Source organism: Tinamus guttatus, unplaced genomic scaffold (assembly GCF_059628265.1).
Source record: "Tinamus guttatus ecotype Peru unplaced genomic scaffold, ASM5962826v1 Tinamus_guttatus_pri_ptg000226l, whole genome shotgun sequence".
Taxonomy (NCBI): Eukaryota; Metazoa; Chordata; class Aves; order Tinamiformes; family Tinamidae; genus Tinamus; species Tinamus guttatus.
The window spans coordinates 2,479,110-2,497,981 of NW_028288760.1; positions in this window are offsets into that span (position 1 = coordinate 2,479,110).

Consider the following 18,872-nt stretch of genomic DNA (forward strand, 5'->3'; position numbering starts at 1 on the left):
AGGTTTGTCCCTCTTAACAATTTGAGATTTAATAAGATAAAAAAAAAAAGAAACCCCAAAAAACTAAGTGTCCTGAGGTGTCTCTCCATCTTTGAAGGGATTTATAGACCAAGTGAACAGATCAAAACTCTTTGGGAGCCATGAAGATAATTCTGGAAGCCAGTTTTGCAACTGATTCCTGCTTCCAGTCTCTTGGAAAACTGCAGCTGGAAAATTCCCTGCTGCTGCTGCCACTGCAGAGGTATTTATGGGTGTGCAGGATTGTGGTCTGTCTGTGCAGCGGTGCAAACCCTGCTTCTCGACAGTGAGGGAATTGTGCAGGTTCTCAGTGGGAAGAACTACGCGTATTTCCAGGGATTTTTTGTTGTCTTTTGTTTGCAAACACAATCAAAGTCAGTTCTGCTCTTCGACCAAGCAGAACTCTAAATATTACCCGGGGAGCTCTTTTTAAATAAGAGCAGGACTTGCCACCAGCCACAGGTTGCAGTATTGCTGAGACTCCGCTCGCCAGCTGACTCTCTGTCCACATCGATTTCTTGCCTTTTTTATTCTGTTTTGAAGCTGGTGCTTGAGCTTTCTGGCTCTGAAACAGATTCTTTTCTTCCAAGATTTCATTGTTGAGGATTCTTATCCTAATCCTCAATAGTTCAGCCAATTATTAATCAGAATCAGAACCTAGCACCACTTTCTTGTACTGTGACACTGTAAAATCTGTGGCATGTAAAATCTGCGTCTTTTTTTTTGTTGTTTTTTCCTTTAAAGATACACCATGACTTTTTTTCTCTTTTGCCTCTGTTTGTTTTAGTTGTTGTTCCTCAGCCACAGAATAGCCACATTTCACATCTGCTTTCATCTTTTAGCTGTCTTCCTCTGGTACTCAATATCCTACCAGGATAACACAGGAGTCAAGGCACACTTTAAAAATACTGGTAAAACAAGAAAATACTCATTCAGGAAAGGCTTGGAATAAGCCAGAAAACCATAAAGAAGCTCTGCTCTTCCCCCTTTCCGCAGGGTGCTCCATCAAGTGCAGACAAGGGAATCTCCTTATAAAAACTTGGTGTATTGATAAGCAATTAGCTCCGGCAGTGACATGGGTTATAGAGCACAGGAGGGATTTGTACAGCACCATCCATATGCTGTGCATGCACAAACCTCTCGTATTCACCATTTATCTTAAAAGCAGACAGTAAGTCATGGCCAACCTACAATCTGGCTACACAGGAGTCCAAATACCTTGACTTTTCCTGCCTGGATGCACCTGCATGTGCAGGGCGGTTGGACTAGATGATCTCCAGAGGTCCCTTCCAACCTCAAGCAATTTATGGGATGAATTAACTGCCACCGGCTTCCTTGGGTCAGGAGATGTAGTGGTCCCTTCTGCTCCCGTGGCAAGCGGTCTGCTCTCTGCTTTGGTGGGGACTATGGCTTTTCATATCTCTTTCTGTGGATAAACACAGCACATAACACGTTTTGAAACGGTTCTCCTGGGCTGCATCCTGGTCCGTGCTGTCTGAAGCTCTTTGCTCGATAGACGGGCGCGCGCTGCCAGGGCTCGCGGCCACAAAACGGGACGTGATTTGCACTGGTCCCGCTCATTCCACGAGCTGTCACCAGGGATGGAGCTGGCACCGGATACCCGCTGAGGAATCCCCTGTTGTTGCTGCTGTTGTCTGACGAACTGCATGTGAAGGAATGTGTAAGCCAGTAGGTATTCTTGGAGACAAAACCCCCAGCCTGCTCCCAAAACCGTTCTTTGAGCTTTAGTTGGTTTCTTATTTCCTTGAGAATTGGATGCTTCTCCCTCTGTCCGCTGACAAAACTGCAGCCCGGACCAGGCCAGCTGCATCCTCTGTTTCAAACCAAGGACCAGATCCAAACGCTGCAAAGCCAGAGAAGCTCCCGCTGTCGCCAGCACTTGTTGGATCAAGCCCGGAGGAAGGAGCTGTGGCTTTTCAGTGAGCTCTGCTCGGAGAAGAGGCCATAAGCTAGTCCTGACTGCAGCCTGAATTTAAAGGTTCCCATAGGGTCCTTCTAGAAGGTAAATTCTGCCCAGACTTTTCAAGAAATCTAGCATCTGGGCGAAATGGTCCCATAATAACCATGAAAAAACAAATCTGAGGAAGCCAGGGTCTATTTCTGCATAAGACGGGCCTCGATTTATAAATACACTGCCTGCTGCACCAGTGCTGCCTCCTCCGTTTACCAGCCAGCAATTATCATCACTTGAGCTCCTGCTTATTGAGCTGCTTTGCAAGCCCCACGTGCAGGAGTGGGGTTTGCTCCCTGGGGGATAATGTGAAAATGTCACCAGCACTGAGGACAGGACAGCAAAGTGCGGGTCCGACTGCAGCCACCGCTTCCAAGCGGTGCCATGCAATGGGCTGGGGCTCTGCAGAGCTGGGTGGTTACAGGGACAGCAGGTATTATCATTATTTTTTTTTTTTTGGCAGCACATAAGACACACAAATCTTGCTTGCAACCCTCAGTCTCCTGAAACTGAGTGGTAATTTTGAGCAGAAGAGAAACCTGTAAAATTCTCCCGCTTTCATGCTTTATTGTGCAGATTTGGGTGTTTCAGTGGTGCAATTCCTTCACGAGAGGGGAACACCTCCCAGCCCCCTCAATGCCTGTCTGGCTTGACAGGCAGGAGAGGACTCATGCACATTGCAAGAGTGACCTGCAGGGCTGAGCTTCAACTGGGGCTCTTTGGGGACATGGAGCGACTAAAGAGCGTGCAAGGACTGACCATCCCAGCACTTTCTGCACTTGCTGCAGGCACGATGTCCAGACCCAGATGCCAGGAAGCCTCTGAACCCTTCTCTGAGGACATGCTCCACCTTCACATCTCACCTACGTCAGAATTACCTCATGTTCATAACTCCAGGAATTTCCAGCTGGCGCAGCCAAGCCTTTGGCTGCTAAGTTAAAGTTTCTACCTCTCCCTTGAGAGTTATTTTCTCTCTGTTCTCTTTCTTAATAAATTAATAATACAGTATTGTGCTGGAGAGACACTGGGAATTCATCAGAGTCTCACTCGGGGAGATAGAGGGAATTCATCTAAACACCAGCGTGAAACAAGTATAAACATCAGCTTGTGAAAAGAAGCACATCTATCTGCAGGGCTTGGGGACCAGAAAGCAAAAGCTTTGCCTAATATTTGCCGGAGTAATGGGAAGGTGCAATGGATACAGAAAACCAGCACCTTTCCTTGTACTCATGCAGTGAATAGCTGCTCGTGCACCTTCACCCTGCACCTGCAAGGCTCCTGGTTTCCTCTGCACTGTCCAAATTTTAGTGCTGTTCCTCCAAGGAACCATTAAGTTTTGCCCCTTAGAGGACATAACTGAGCATATTTGTTTATGGCTATGCCAAAATACCATCTCTCATCTCATTTATTAGCCCCAGGGCAGCAGCAGGGAGCTGCACTGTTATCGTGGTGGCAGGAAACTTCAGATGGAGCTGCTGGCCAGGGGACCATGGCTTTGATCAGCTGATGGTTTGGGCACCTGACTACTACAAATAGGTTGAGATTAAGAGGATGAATGAGCATATGAAGTCAGGACATAAATAAATTGTCCCAGTCTATCCATATCTCTGCTTTCTGTTCTCTGCTGAGCTCTGATGCCCAAAGATATCATATAGTTGTAAATACAAGTGGAAAACAGCAAAGTCTGCAATCCATTGGTTCATTACAGCACTTATATTCTTTTATTCATTAAGCTGGGACTCATTTTGTAATCATCACGCAAATCTCCAGCTCAGTGTTGATTTATATCACTGCTTTTTTCCCCCTAGCACTTAGGTGAACTAGAAGCCAACTGCACAAAAGGATTTTCCTTGGTCTGTATCTTGCAGGAACCTTTGGATTGCAGCATAGTAGGGGCTTCACAACACAGAGTGAAGTGGTTGAACACTGAAAAGCTGCACCTGGGAAGCCAAGTGTCCAAAGCCAAAGAGCGGACATCAAATCCATGGCTGCTACTGAGTCCCTAGTCTGGAATAGCTTGGAACAGCTGATCCTAGGAGAGAAAGCTGGTTTAGATTCCACATTGCCAACAGCTGAGCTACCAGCTGAGCTGCATTCAGGGTGATTGGGCAGGGCTGGGCTTTATTAGGAGCCCATGAGGAGCTCTGTTCTCTTTCTATGTCTTGGTGTGATGCTGGGAGGGTCTGCTAGGACCAAGCTGGAGCACAGAGGCACCAGGTAGGGGCTTTCTTTGGACTCTGCGAGGCTGCAGAGCTGAAGTTCATCACCCTTTTCCCATGTCTGCTGGTCCCAGGAAGCATCTTCATGAGGCTGCTCCTCTGCAAGCACCGAAGGTGGGAAATGCTCTTCTGGGAACCTTCTTCCAGGAGGATTCTCCTCTCTATGTGGGAATGGGGAAGCTCTAGAGAACCCATTCTTGGTGTAAAGGCGTCTGCAAGCTATGGGCATGTCTTGCTAGGAAGATTCCCATACCCAGAAATGAAGGGGAGAAGGAATTTTTTCTTTCTTAAGGAGGTTTTTTGTTTTATTTGTGTGCTCCTCTAAGGGCCTGTATGTTTTTGGTGTGGGTTAGGTTGAAATGTTAGGGGTAATGACAGGTTAAAATTCCAAATTAGTGCTAAAGAAATGTCTGGCTACTATAGCCTGAGTCAGGCCAAGTCTGCTCTTGGGTGATCTGGAAATTGCAGACGTGTCTTTGCATATATCTATATGGAGAAAGAGAGAGGGATGTCAGTGGAAAAACCCTGTTTATGTGCATATTCCTGGCACGCCATAGACATATTGATTTCCATATGAAAATGGAGTATGTTTGTATTACGGTAGCACCTGAGGTTTCCCGGGATGTGCAAGTATCAAAGACCTTGAGCTTGCAAGGGGCAGAGGATGCTCTGCAGATGACCATAACTTTGAGAGGAGCATTTCTTAATTTTGCTCAGAGACCAGGGGCTGTTTTAGCTGGAAGACTTAGAGTTCTGCTCAAGTGTGATTCAATTAAGGGATAAAAAATATTCCTCTGAATGAAAACCAGTCTTATGAATAAATGAATGAACTTTCCAGCAATTGGGCTTTTCTCTGTCCTTGGTGGTAGGAAAGAAAGCAAAATATCTTGATTTGTGGTATTTACTGCTCCTAGCTTTGCTTGATTCACTTGAACCTGAAATTCAAAGCTACATTAAAGTTAAAGGGTGTGAATCCAGTTAAATTGAAACCAAATGACAGCTGGCTGGGATGCCTGGGAAGGGAAACCACGGAGCTATGCATGGCTCCCTCCAAAGCCAATGGAAAAATGGCTGTATCTTTGTCAATGGAAAACTCCCATTGACTGTTAGTGACCAAATGAGTTTTCTAGTTAGCATCTAATGTGCAGTACCTGTGTTTGTAGGATTGTGCATGGGCAGGCCCAGAAGGGATCAAAATTTTAAGCCCCAGCCTTTGTTTAACTTTGGGAAAGCCTGTGCAAGTTCCTTGTGTCTGGGCTGAATTTTTAAGGAGCAACAGGGTGATGTGCATAAGGACAGGAGGCAGTTTTCCAGCCTAGCCTATTAAAAACTCATTTGTGATGTAACCACAGAACAGCATTCCAGGGACCAGAGGCACCATGCCTTCTTCCTCATTAATTAGAGATAATCCAGAATTACTGTGTCTAATTATTTGCAGAGAAGGATTTAATAATACTAACATGATGCACTGATTAAAGTTCAAGAAATTGCCTATTCCCAGGATAGTGCATCCTCTTGCAATGTCACTCAAAAGAAATATATTTATGAACAATTCAGGACTAATTCTGAATTAGTGAGGAGTGGAGGGCCTGAAATGTGGGGCTGTTGTGGGGCAGTTATGCTGGTGAATGGTCACTTGGAGGGCAGGTTTGCTTTCCTGAGTGTCTCTGTGCTCCCAGTTAGGAGCAGGTTCCAGCTATTAGCAATAACTGCTGGCTTCCCCTTGAAGCTGAGCTGAGTTTTGCAGCCTGAACAGCTGAGAGTTGCAGGTTTCTCTAAAGACTTGCCAGATACTTTTATGTTCTGCTGAGAAATTGTCATTAATTCACGCTGCTTTTATTTATAAGTGCATATCCAGATGTGCTGATGCAGTACTTGCATTATGGGCACACCAGTGCAAGAATTCTGGGTGTAATCCTGGGTGTTTTAGCGTTATGAGCAACATATGGGACAAGCTTCTCCTCCTCAACAAGAGATCCCAGCAGGAACTGCTCCCCTGCTTGGCTGCTCTTACCTGGCACCCCTTTGCAGGAGATGGAAGAAGGGCTGTTCTTGATCCAAACTCCTCTTCACGGTTCAGTGCTGGTCTTTGCCTTTGAGCTTTGCTTTGCTTCCAGTTCTTTGTGAAATGGGAATACAGACTTTTTTTTCCCTTTTCTCATGGGACTATCACATTTTTCAGACAAGGACTTTGCTTTCAGGCTGGAAGTCATAAAGCGAATCTGAAGCTACACCATGCAGCTCATGTCAGGCACAGCTCCCCTCACCCAGCCAGGCTTGTCTGCCCTCGTGATATATTCCCTTCCTTATTAATTTTATAGATTGCTTACAGCCTTGTGGCTCTTGAAGTCAGAATTTCCTATTGAACAGCCTCACAGTCAGTCATCATTAGCCATTACCAGCTTTGCATTGCTGCTTACTCTGATTTCATGCTGAAATAATTCTTTAATCTCTTCCAGAATTATGTGAGCTTTCTGTAAGTCACTTGGCAACTCCATGCTATAATTTAAGAAAAAGGAGGTAAAAGACACAGAAGTTAGGTTAAGCTGCTCCTCTCAGTGCAGCAAGTAGGCTCTTAAATGTACATTTAAGGCACAAAAGAAACCAGACAATGCATTTGTTAAGGAGCAAGGCATTAAGATATTGATTGTGCTGCAGGTTTTTGTCAGACTGAAATCATTTCCTGCATAGGATGGAAAGCGTGTGCCATCACCCAGCTGTAAGGCAGGAGGTGTGTGTACCTCATAATTTAAAAAGGGAAAAAAACAAGTGTAGTTTTGAAAGCATTCACAGTTCCCATCACAGCTTGCATAAGTGTCACCTTGCAGTGTCTAGCCAAAAGAGACAACTGTCTGAGGCAGAGAGCAAAAAAGGATGGTGTGACTCTAGAGCTTATGTTGGTTTAAATCCCAATGTTTTTGACATCTATGGAGTTGCGCTGGTTTAGAACTGTTGCGAATACGGACTTGGCCCTCAGTCTCTTGGTCCCAGTGCTTTCCATCACATTGGGGCTGTTTTTCACATGCCAGCATGAGAAGCTAGTGAAACAGCAACAAAAGTTGCTCTTTAGACCTGCCAGCTAAATGGAAGAATGAATCTGTCTTGCTTTGCTTGTTTAATGTTCCTCTTCTGGAGGGAACAGAGGCACTTACTTGCACTTTCCAATATGTTGGGACAGTCTTTTGGCCCCAGAATGCTCCAAAATAATGAAAAAGACTATTTACAGTAGCAAATGCTCAGTCTGCTTTCTCTTGGGATCAATTTACTACACTGGGATTTCTGAAAAGGCTGCTTTCTGTCTCAAAAAGAAGAGTGACTTGGCAGCTCCTCACCAATGCCAGTTAGGAAGCTTTCAGAAATGTCCCATGTGTTTTATTACTTGGACATTTGGGGGACCTTTCCTGAGGGGGGGAAGCTTCTATTCCATCCTGGCTCACCATGTGCCCTTGCCTTAGGCATAAAGAGCAAGGAGGATTTTGGATGCTATTTAATACCAGACATGTAATGGAGATAAATCTGGTGTTATCCTGCATGGTGCTTTGGAGGGTAAGTGTGGCAACAGGCACATCCTCTTACCTGGGCCTGGCTGAATCTTTTCCTTTTGGAAGATGTTGCATTTATTGCAATGATTTTTGCTTTGCTTTGCAGTAGTATTTGAGGAGGTTCTGCTGCTCGATCGTCACCCAGATGCGACCTTTGCTGCGTGGGATATACTTAATTTCTTTTGGAATTAGTGTCTGAAAGTGCAGTGAAGGAGAGCTGTTCTCTGCTGGTGGTAGCCAAGGAGCAGTTCCCCACAAATGTCCTTGGAGAGCTGTAAGAAGGTCCTCTGACTGCAGGTATCACAAATATGGGCTCTCTGGCCAATTCCCAAATGCAGAATATTGCATTTTATTTGCCTGTGTGGAAAAAAAGAGCAAGACTAGCCACTAAAAAAAGGAGTACAAAAGAGGCAGGTTTTATTCTTGCTTTTCCTGCATTCCTCTGAGTTGAATGGAGACTCTGGCCTTTCCCATCCCTGGCTCCCCCAGTTTCTTCCCTCCCTGCTCGCGAGTGCCTTCACACACATGCACTTTTGCTAGCTGATTTACATTCTTTGAGCTGAAATTTGACTCTGTGCTCCTGCTTGCAGCTTCAATTCACAAAATTCCAGGCTAACGTCACTGGAGGACTTGGAGGCAGTTAAGAAAATAAAAGCAAAGAGGGGGAGGGAATGACAAAGCCATCTGTGTTGTAGTAGAGGTGCCAGGGAGTTTGTTATTCCAGGTCACAACTGTGATTTCACTTCTGTATCATGATGCCAATTGCAGTACACTGGTCCCTGGGCTGCCCACCAGGTTACAACGTTCTTCCTTGCAGCCTATAGATTTTAGGCAAGACAGCTGATTTTCCATTACCAAGAGCTTCTGGACCCCCAAGGGTCCCTGAACTTAATTATTCCTAAGGCTGCCCAGCTCATAAATTTAACATTTCATTCAACTAGTTGCTCTCCTTAAAAATAACATCCCAGCTGTTTCTCATGTCCATCTCAGGTCTAACAAGGGGAAAAAGTAAGACTTGTCCAACTGTCTCGTGGAGTGTAGCTTTTCCATATGATATCCTCATGCTTTAAAGGTCTGGTAGACTCGTTATGATGTCTTCTAGCTGCAAGATCTGTTTGGCCAAGAGAAATCTCTTTTTTTTTTTCCTTGTGTCAAAAGCAAGCTGTGGTATGTATGAGAAATGCAAATAGCTTGGCTAATTTTGGAAGCCAGCAGCTAAGATTATGGACCATGTCCTGCAGAGTGGGATTTGGCCTTGGATGTGGTTCTTCAAGCAGTGTGTACTGTCAGCTGTAACCATACTGATCCCAAACCTCTGGGCAGAATAAGTGATTAGCACTGAAAAGCCAAAAGTAATTTAGCTTTTAGGAGGAGAGGCTCCTATACTGGGCTATTTCTCCTGTAAGATGTTTTCAGTTAGACTTATTAAATATCCTGAAAATTCTCATGTATTTAACTCCCTTGCATGCAAGAAATCCTTGTTTTTGCTCCCACCTGCATGCACATTCATGCACAGTCTGTTGTACCTGAACAGCTGTAATTTGAACTCATGCATTTGGGAAACTAGATTGTTTTGGAGGAAAAATACCTATCTGGTGGTACTCTCCTATTCCCACTTTTTGCAAGCACAGCAGTGGTTTTTACCTTTGAATATCAGGATTTTTCTTACTAGTTCCAGTGTATGCTGGTGAATGCACCAGACTGAAAAGAAAAGATTGTAATATGAGCAGGCAAAAGCCTGACAGTGACTTTAAAAAAAAAAAAAAAAATCTTATTTATTCCCAGCCTTTTGGCAAATGGTATCTGACACAATCCTTTGTATCACTGGTACCAGACATGTTCATAAACTGGTGACTGATTGCTGCTCTTCTGAAGGACAAACTGGAAACAGTTTCTCAGCAATTTTCTATTCTAATGCTCCCCCAAAAGCCTTAGCAGACACCATGGTGACTGGACCTGGAAAGAAGGGGGGAAAAAAACAGTGGTACCTTTTGCTATCTGGGAGGAACAAACAATAAGTGCCCTAGAGGGATATTCAGTGTCTAGAATGAGCTGCCTGAAAGGCTCTGAGTAGCATGTCTTGACAAGGATGTCCATAGAATTATCAAAAGCCACAGAAAATGGGAGTTTGTGCCCTCTCCATTTTTTAACAAAGACCATAGATTGCCTCCTCTTCATATTACTGTGCATTAAAAGAAACCAGAGTAAGGGATGCAGACTTTTCCCTATCCCCAGGGCTATTGATACTAGTGCAGCATGCAGGAAACAAGGGAGCCCCTGTTCAAACTCATAATGTTAACTCCATATCATAGCATAGGCAGCAAGGGGTTGAATAACCCTGCACAGCTGATTGCTGTTTGACTTAAAGGCAGTGATGAAAATGTGCTGTTTTATTGTGTGACCTTTTCTGTGCATGAAAGCAATGCTAGGGATGTTTGTGCTCAGCCTGGCACGGGGTGGCAGCTGAATCCTTGCGGTCTCTGCAAGGGGAGCACTGTGGTGCCTCTTCCCAAGTGCAGTGGCCAGAGTAAGAGGAGCTCGTAAGGAAAAGATGCCTTTGAACAGAGTGATGGATGTGGGAGCCTGTGCTTCCAACTTGACTGCCTGCAAGGTGATAAATCAAGGAGCAGAAGGGAGAGGGCTCTGCTGAGTTGCAGCTGTGGATGTAGTGGCTCCTGGAGGCGATGCTTGCAGGGTGCCTGCTTTTCTCAGAGTGCTTGAGGTCTGTTGCATGGCCAAGTTCCTGCTTGTGCAGGGATTGCTGTTATCTTTGCCTTGCTTTACAGGAGGATTTGCATGGGAATTTACTGTTATTGCAATGAATTCACCTTTTTACAAGCGAATGATGATCTCAGTCCTGCTATTAAGTGATAGCAGTGCTGGTGTGTGTTTAACATCCTTAATGAACTGAGATGCGTGGTGTCCCTGAAGGTCAAGTTGTGTATTGCAAGATGTGGTTCCTTCTGTGCTCTTGTTTTCCTGGGATCCAGCAGAAGAAAAGCCAGAGCAGGATAAGGATGATATATGTATATATATGTAAGCTTATACGATGTAAACTTATCAGACTTTGCATATCAGAGAGATTGCAGCATAACGCAGAGAAAAAGCTGTGCTTAGTGGTAAGTGAAATGGCACCAGAGAGATTTCTGCCCATGTTGCAGGGGATTGCTGTTGCATATGAGAAGATGAACCACAGGAAGCAAATGTAATGGTGAACCCCTTTTTGGCTCCAGGCTTTGCTCTCGAATGCTCAGATGATGCTGCTGGGAGCCTGGTGCTGCTACATTTAAGTGCCTGAGAATTTGAACTATAGCAAGGATGTGAAACAGCAAGCTGTGCTTGTCTGCCTTTATTTACACCAAGGGGATTTGTGTGGGGAGAATCGTTTTACGGTGGCTTCCAGGCTGATATTTTCATAAACATTTCCAGCTTGTTTGAGGACATTGCTCAATGGTCCATGCTTAAACTGCAAGCCTGAGAAATACAGATTCGGAGGCAGTTGGAGTAATTCAGTTGGGGATGCAGAAGTGCAGGCACTGAAGAGGCCAGCCTAGAGTTTTATTAGGAAATGATTCAGCTAGCACATCTGGGATGTTCCTAGCATCAGGACATGGTTCAGCTGCTATATGGCATGCCAAAAACCCCTCCAAGCTTTATGTGCCTGAACTCTTTTCAGTGTCCTACTATGCACGCACCCCTAACCTACACACTGTTGTGTCCTGGAGTTAACATACAAGAAAGAGCCCTTCAGACCCAGAAAGAGCCACTTCTGCCCCTTTCCTGTGTCCTGCCTTGGAGTAAATCAGGTGAAAAGTCATAAAAGTGAAAGATTTGTAGGACATTATTCAGAGCTGATCAGGAAAGATTTGGATGTGTTTGCTTGCTTTGTAGTTGGCAAGCTCTAATTCTCTGGAACAAAAACTTTTGGAAATTTATCATTTATCTTCCACAGTTAGGGAGGAGGAGGACAGGTTTAAATCTGTTCCAAATAAGGTAGACAAGGCTGGGTTGCTGAACAAATATCCAAAAATCATTTTCTTCTCAAAAGAATAGCAGTTTTGCAGACTACTTGGGGACTGCTGTTTAGCTTGTTTACAGTGACCCATTCACTAGTTAATGAAGGGACTGGAAGGGGAAAAAGAGATTTCTTCCCCATGCCAGTGGCTCAAAAGGCTCTTTCTCCTTGGACTGCTATGGCAAGCTACCAATTCAGGTGGGAGAGATGCACGTCTTGCTGCTGGAAGTCCTGAGCCTGGTCCTTGCTAATGTCTCCTGACTTATGTTAAAGAAGGCTAGACTGTTTCCTGCTAATGTTAAGACAAATTAGCGTGGGGATGGGGGAAGAGCTGGTGGGCTAATGCGCCTGCCTCTGCTGCAAAGGCTGTTTTATGAAGAGTTTGCAATGTGCTTTTTGTGGGGCAGGTGCTGTTCCTAGAGACTCCTCTGCTTCTCTTCTGCAAACCTGATTTCCTCTGCTTGGGCACATCTGCTTTTCCCATTTGCTGCCTCCTCCTCTAGTGAGGGTCTGCCTGGGTTGCAATGTGAGAGGTCTCAATTCTGCCATTCACTGAGGTCTGGCCAAGCAGAGATCCTCCAGCATTCCCTGCAGGAAAAGGTCCTTCCAGAACCTGGAAGGACATCCAAAGGATGTCTAACTTTTACTTTTTGCAAGTTTTACTGTGTTGGAGTAATTCTTTATAATTGAGTTCTTTTCCAATTTGGTGCTTCCCTGGAGTGTCAGGTTGTACTGACATTGGAAAAGGGAGCGGGGAGGAAGTAGTTTGCAGATTCACTAAGGAGCTCTTCTGTGAACCTTGCAATTCTGGCTGCATGCATGCATCAAAATCAATTACTGTAGGAAAAGCAGCAAGTGTTTGGGGGTGTGTAGCCCAGCAGCAAACATGCTGCGAGTCATTTGCTAATTAGAAGCTGGCAAAGCTGTTGCAATGAGAAGTTATGTGGAAAATGGAGTGGCCCTGCATTTGAATATTTAGATAAAAATGGTGAGATCAGGCCATTTTCTAAAAACTGAACACCTCTTTCCTAACTAGTCTGTTGTTTATGTGCAAAATTAAGGTTATTTGAAGTAAACCTGCTTTACTACTGTGATGCAGCATGGACATAATGAATGCAAGGACGGGCATAGCTACAAGATGCTCTCTTAGTTACTGCTATGGGAGGCATTGCCAGGGAAAATGTTTTCTGAGACCCTGCAGCCCAGGGCTCCCCTTTTTTTCCATTCCTACTGTTAAAAGTAGTTGGTGCAGCTTGCAGGAACTCTTAGCATGTGTCCATTAATGGCATTCTGCAAGGCTGCCCCTGAACTGGTGGATACAGAGGGTCTTAAAGGCAGGTTAGCCTTCCTATTTGTGGCCTTTCCAATCTGGTGAGATGACTAAGATATTAGTTTCCTCCCTATATCTTTGAATGCCAAAAGAAATAACCTCCTTCTGCTGAGCCTCTGTTCCCTTCTGAGGGCTAGTGCATTTCCAGAGGTGTAGGATATACAAAAACCAAAAAGGATGAATGCTTCCATGACATAATTTGAGATGTGACTTGCCAGCCCAAACTTGGCTGGCAGATGGATGCAGTAAGCTGTACCCACTGGGTAAGCAAATGGTGTCACCCGCTTCCCAAATCCCAAACAACCTCGTCAATGTGTAGGCAGCCGCTGCTGCTCCTCATGGAACAAACACGTCGCATTCCAGCATGAAATACGACACAAGGTCCTTTGATTCCTCCTAATTGCGTCTCAGTTTGTGGCACAATTGTATGGTTTCTGCAGGAGTGCAGCGGTTCTGGTTGCTGGCTTCCTCTCCTTGCTGACCTACAAATACCAGTTTTCAGAGCAAGATTTATGAGCAGTGTGAAATTACCATCTTGTAAAAGCAGCGATCGCAGCTATAAATAGGAGGTTGGTATAGGCAGCCCAGAAACCCCACGGGAATAGCAACTCTCCTGCTTTGTCTGAGATGGTCCTGCCAACCCAGGTTAAGGAGTCCAGTACTCTGACTCCTGTAAACTGGCCTAGGGCCAGCCAGCCTTTCCTAATCCATATCTTTGCATGGATGGAAATAACATCTGGTCAGGCTGACAGTAGTCAGGCTTCACAGTAATGGAGAGCTCTGCAGAGTGAACCTTCTCGAACCTTGTACCCATTTATCATCTTTTCCAGAACATTAGTAGGCAGAGTTTGTTTTCAATGAGTTCTTTAGCAGAAAGAGGGATTAGACCTAGGGCTAGCATTGATTAACCCCTGCATGTTGAGTTGTTTAACAGCCTAATGGATTAGTCATGTTTTCTAGTGGCCTGTGTGAATTTAATTCCCCATTTGAAGACTCTTCTGTCATCTTTCCTAAATATACAGATTCTTAAGTGGAATTAATGGTGAGATATAGCTAAGGGAATGGCCTATTTAGCAAAGCACAGGTGTGGGGACAAACAGTCTCAGGAGATCAAATCTGAGGTTTGACATTGTGTAGTCTGTCCTCCCACTGAGTGGAAGTCCACTTATGAACTTGAATGCTCAGTATTGCCTATGGAATTGACTAATAAATATTTGTGAGGGTGTATGTAAGAGCTCTGAGGGAGTCAAAAAAGTCTGAATGAAAAGGTGCTTCTGGAAAAAAAAAATTCCTTGAGCCATGGCAAATATAGAGTATAGTGCAAGCTTGTTTGACAGTAGGACTTAATGTCACCTTGGAGTTCAAATTGGTTTTGGTGATCAAGCAGTTGAGTTAAAGGAAGGTATAGGGGCCAGAGATGCTGCAAGCATAAGGGAGTGAAACTTCATTGCCTTCAGTGGAGCAAGATCAGTCTAAATCAGCTGAGCATCTGATGTAGATATAATATTTATGTGCTTCTGCTGCTGAAGCCAAGGATCCAAGGGGGAGACTGAAATTGCTCGCTGGGGCCAGATATGACACTAATAAAAGCATTTCCCACTGAGAAGGCTCTGGTAGCAGTTTAATGTCCCTTCATGTTGCTGGGAAAGGCATAAAGGGATCTCAAAAAAGGATTGGATGCAGTGAAGTGCCTGGGATGCAGCTGTCCCCTTGGCTCTTGCATGGTCTCAGCAATGCAGTGAGGAGGTTGTTATACTTGACTCCTCAACCATAACATCCTTCCACTGCAGCCAGGAGTTTTCTGGGCTCATTTTGCTGTAGTAGGTCAAGAAGCTGGGTTTGCTTAAAAAAAAAAAAAAAAAAAACTCTAGTTCAAACAAGTCTTAATTCAGTGGAGCCCTATGGCCTCTGAAACATGATCACCCCTGGCCTGGTGATTTATGAACACAAAGGCATGGGGCAAGTCTTGCCTGAAGAAAACAAGCTTGTGTGGTAGATAAATAAAAGGCACTGGGGCAGGAAAGGGTTAAAGGCACTCATCAGTCTGGAGGCTGCACAGCTGGGAGGTGTAATGAGCTGTGAAGGGCTCTGCCCTCCCAAAAAGGCCCTGTCTCATAGGGGTGGGCAGCTGCTGAGATGGTCTGGAGTAGGTGGCCTTGCTTTAGTAGAGGCTTTTGATTGTCTTGCAGGCCAGAGCTTGGTGACCAGCATGTAATGAGATGGTCAGGAATGATGTATCCATGTTCTGGACATGGGAGCACTGTGTCTGGCTAAGTGTTAGGGATCTGGCACCTCGTTCTGGCTGATGTCTGCACCAGGACATGCACCAGGAATGTTAGGACGTGCTGGCTGCTCTACCCAAGAGTTCCCCAAACTGAAAAACTCATCACTGAGAAGAAAGGCAGCAAGTTACTAGGGGACTTGTGGCAAGGTGCTGATGCATCTGAAAAGGTGACTTACTGGAAACACTGAATAGACAGAAGTAAAAATTAGTCATGTCAGAGACCACTAGGTAATTGGATCGGATTCTTTCAATGATTCATCCACAAAAATGTCTGCTTTGCTTGACATTTTGTTTCCCCTCTATTTAGAAAGTAGCTTAGACAAACCAAGACTGTGGCCTGTTGTCTGAATTGCTTTTTGATGGATGGGTGCTCATAAATCCTTGTATTATCATAACTTCTAAACCATTACTTGAACAAAGGAAAAGACGAAGAAATTATGGGCTTTATGACACCAGAAGCACTCAGTGGAATTGACCTGTAATCTTGCAAAAGTGAAGGGGAATCTACAAAATGTGTCATTTTTGGTGTTGCTGTTAATGCAACAAAGCTATATATGGAAATAGGAGTTTAGAAGTTGTGTTACAAGGTGAATTGTTGGGAATATTAGAGAAGGGAAAACATGGATGAAAATAGCTTGGAAAAATAAATCTGTAGGTTTAAGCTAATCTATAGCTTCCTCAAAAAGAGGAGTAGAGAATGAAGGGTAGGAATATCTATGCACTTTGATTACTAGACTTGTATAGAACAAATGATTAATTATGCTAATTTTGCTTGGATGGATGCCAAAAAAGTCACTTGGTGACTTTGGTGTGGGGGGAACATGTAGTAAATGATGCTGCTTGCCCTAAAGAGGGTATGTGCTCAATGAGCAAAGGAAGGGAAGGTCTGCTGGGATGTCCAGCACATTCCAGAGGAGACTGGGGCTTGAGATGAGAAGGGTCCAACCAGGCAGCTTTTTGGTAGAAGAGCCAGCAACAGCAGACCGGCCTGTCCTGGGCTGTGACTGGGCTTTATTGTGAAATTCACCCACATTTTTTCAGGATTACTGAACTGCAGAAACCATCAGTGGAAAAGATCTCTGGTCATCTAATATGTGTGTGTCAGGCACAGTTGCAGCAGTCTATAGTTTTGTCCAGACTAACCTGATTTGACTCAAGCAATGGGACTTTTCATCACTTCCTTTGGGAAGTCTAATAGATCTCCCACAGCTGCACTAGACCTTAATGTAAGGATTTTCCTGACACTTTAGTTGGAATTTTACACTGCTGAATGTTCAGCCAGGGATCTTGTTCAAGCTCAGACTTAGTACTGCTTGGTGTTGGTATTATTTGCTTAGATCTGACTTGCTCACATGCTGAGTGCAAGTGGCATGGGCTGCAAGATGCCTCCCACACCTGCTTTTGACAATACACAGCTATGGAACAGCTCTAATACCAAAAAAAAAGAGATGATAACTCTTTAGAAACCTATCTTTAGAAGTATAAAACTTTTGAAGCTTTTTTTTAACTAATATCAAATATTATGCATAGAATATTTGGCCAAAAAAGGCATAACGAAGGCCTGAAACAGGCAGGCAATGAGGAAAGACTGGGCATAACCACAAATGACTTCTGTCCTGACTTTTATTTGAGGAAATCAAAGGCTATGAGGAAAGGGGCCTCAGTTCTCAACTGGGTTCCACCAGCAGAAATGCTCATCCACCTCCATGGAACAACTATGTTAAAGTCACAGAAAAATAGGTGTTGCTGTCGTGGTAGGTGGTGGTTTAAGGAAACTTGTGATCATTGCTTAACATGCAAAGTGTAAGTGTCATCTGGCAGAGTGCTGCCCATTCACCTCCATCCTTGGGGAAAATATTGTGCATGGGTTGAGGGTGATGAACACCACTGTTTTCTAGATGAACATATTCTTACCAGACATTCCAGCCCAACCCCTCAACACAAATGTCACTGGGGAGTTTGGATCTGTGTGTAGATCTTGTGGTCTTGGGCTCACCTTTAATCTTCACAGACATGATTGTGATGGATAAATTTGAGCTTAAAAAAAAGTGAACTCTGCAGTCTGTACTCAACAAAGCTTTCTTTGGGTCAATGAGAGTTTACTCCAAGCAACTTGGGAACGTCTTCATTTTTGACCCTCGTGAAGATCATAGGGTCAGATCTTTGATGCTAATGTACAGCTTTGTGGTTTAGTGTGACACTTGTTGTAGCACCAAGAGTTATTTTTTTAGGAGTCTAGACAGATTGTGCAGGGTTTAGCCTGGGCCATCTGACCACAGATCACAGGGCATGAAGTGAAACTCAGGGATGGGAGCGGGAATGGCAGCTCTCCTATGGGTCTACCAGGCTGGTGGTGGGAGTGTGAAGAGGAACTGACCTATTCTGCCCCTTCCTTCAAGAAGGTCAACTGAGTTCATGCTTCTCAATAGACACTTTGATGCAAATTTTGCCTTTTTCCCATGTTTGATGAACAAGAACAGCCTGAACACATACAAGACTTGGAGTCCTGAGCATTAAACTGAAGGGAAGGCAGTAACACTGGAAAAAGAGGAGGAGTGGAAAGTCTGTTCTTGTTATAAAGATATTTCCTCTATTAAACCTCTTTTCTCTATGAAAAACATTGAAACCTACGGAAAAACAAGCCCCACCTCATGCTGGCTACACTGCACTCTCTTTCTCTGGTGGGGTTTGTCCCGATGCCACCCCATGGCAAAAACCAGCCTTAAATTTCCAACAGAGCAGACAAAATCAGGAAGAATTGGCAGTCTGGCTCCTGGATTCTTGCAGCACTAACTGTTTTTTAAAGAAATTGGCCTGCAAAGCCAAAACAAGTGTTCAGCTACAGAAATGGGGTGTTATTTTTATTGTTTTGTTACTTTCTTGGGGAAAAAGCTTTAATCCTAGGAGGAGTTTTGCATTTCTTACATTTGGGAGCTATAACTAAGGATGTCCCCAGCCAGTTTAAGGTCAGTTAAAACAGTGTTGTTGGCTTGTATGCTTTTTTGGTGTCATGTCTGCAATAAGTACTGCAATTAAGTGTTATTAATGTGTTGCCCATTATGGTGTTGTATAAAAGCTGGTTTGATCTTTAAGAGAATATTTTGAGAGGTTTAAGGTGTTGTGGAACCTCCAGCCCTAACCAGGCTAGGGATGGATATGAGTGGTCCTGAGTCAATAGAATAAGTATCTTGCCCAGGCTAAAGGAACCCAAAATGATGCAGATGTGGGGCAGGATACCAGATGTGCCACCCCCAGCTCTGCTTTGCCATGCTTGCTCTTTTGGAGGATGCAATGAGTCATGCTGCTGAAATGAAGGGAGGACTAGCTTTTTAGGGGGTAAGCATGTGCATCTGGTACAGTAATGATGGCCATGTCTGCACTCTGTGGCTGGGAAGTGGGCGATAATAGCTACTTATTGCAAAATTATAAGAGAAAAATCCATGTGACTATTAATATCCATAGATGTCATCAGAGCATAAAGCTTTTCTGAAA